At 63.1% G+C, this 1415-nt stretch overlaps 1 protein-coding gene across 5 annotated transcripts in view; it reads right to left on the bottom strand.

Moving 5' to 3' along the window:
• LOC107742796 (pumilio homolog 2-like) overlaps positions 1–1415 on the bottom strand; it is a 107381-nt gene that overhangs the window by 11889 nt on the left and 94077 nt on the right. The gene's annotated exons all lie outside the window — the stretch shown is intronic.

Genomic DNA, 1415 nt, shown 5'->3' with positions numbered 1-1415 from the left:
CAGAGCTGACTGCTATGCTTTCCCGGGCCGCCGAGAGCGTCGGGTTGCAATGGAAACCAGCTCCATCTCCCGAACGCTTGAGGTTGTATGATTGGTTCCTGGGGGTGTCGCAGGCCGATCGCCGGCAGCCACCTCCGGTTCCTTTCTTTCTGGAAGTGCATGAAGAGGTTACTAGATCTTGGAGGGCACCTTTTTCTGCCCGAAACAGAGCTGGTGCTTCTTCCGTCCTCACTGCCCTCGATGGCGGGGCGGCTAAGGGGTATGTGGAGATCCCCCCCGGCGAGCGCGCTATTGCGATGCAGCACTGCCCGCAAAGCGCTGCCGCCTGGCGGGGTAATCCGCGCCTCCCGTCCAGGGCCTGTAAGTTCTCGTCCGCTCTAACAGCCAAGGTTTACAGAGCTGCTGGACAGGCCGCCTCCGCCCTGCACGCCATGGCCCTCCTGCAGGTCTACCAGGCCAAGGCGTTGAAGCAGCTGCACGAGGGCAGTTCTGACCCTGGGGTAATGCAGGAACTGCGCACAGCGACGGACCTCACCCTCCGGGCGACGAAAGTCACAGCGCGGTCCCTTGGTCAGACGATGTCCCCCCTGGTGGTCCAGGAACGACACCTATGGCTGAACCTGGCAGATATGAGGGAGGCCGACAAACACCGTTTCCTGGACTCCCCGATCTCCCAGGCTGGCCTCTTCGGCGATGTGGTGGAGAGCTTCGCCCAGCAGTTCTCCGCCGCACAGAAGCAGACGGAGGCGATCAGACACATCCTGCCCCGGCGGCCCGCTGTTGTTATCACCCCGCCGCCGGCTGAAGTCCCTCCGCCCGCTCGTCGTCGAGGGCGCCCTCCTACTGCCTCCACCTCGGCCTCAACAGCAGCCTCCACACCGGCCGCAACGTGGAGCTGGCAGCAGGAAAGCGGCGCAGCCTGTCTCTGCTCCTGCCAGGCCCGTAAAGCGCCAGACTCTGGATCCTGCTCTTCAGGAGGTGGGGAGAGCACCACTCCTTCCCCCGGAGGAGGGCCAGGTGGAGAATCTTTTATTTCCTTTTTGTTTTGTTCCGCCACTAGCTCCCCAGCCTGGGGTACCCAAACATTCAACAAAAGAGCAGTTTCCTATTTCTCCGGGTCTGAAGAGGGCGAGGATGGCAGTGTGCAAGACACGGCCTTGACACTCCCGTCCCCCTCTCCTTTCGCCAGCGGGCAGCAGGGCCTGGTTCGAGGACGATATGCCTTCTCACGCGCCCCCTGCCCAACCGTGGAGCCAGGTAAGTGTTGCACCGCACACTCAGACCCCACTCCGGGATGCTGTGCCATCCGGGTCAGGTCCCTGTGCTCCACCTCGCTGCCCCACTGCGGGTACATCGGTGGTTCCCCTAGTTCCGCTTGTTCGGGTCCTGGGGGCCTGGCTAGCGCTCCCCAGACC

Source organism: Sinocyclocheilus rhinocerous, unplaced genomic scaffold (genome assembly GCF_001515625.1).
Source record: "Sinocyclocheilus rhinocerous isolate Xijiao unplaced genomic scaffold, SAMN03320098_v1.1 scaffold822, whole genome shotgun sequence".
In the NCBI taxonomy this organism is placed as follows: domain Eukaryota; kingdom Metazoa; phylum Chordata; class Actinopteri; order Cypriniformes; family Cyprinidae; genus Sinocyclocheilus; species Sinocyclocheilus rhinocerous.
This window is presented reverse-complemented; position numbering and strand designations above follow the sequence as displayed.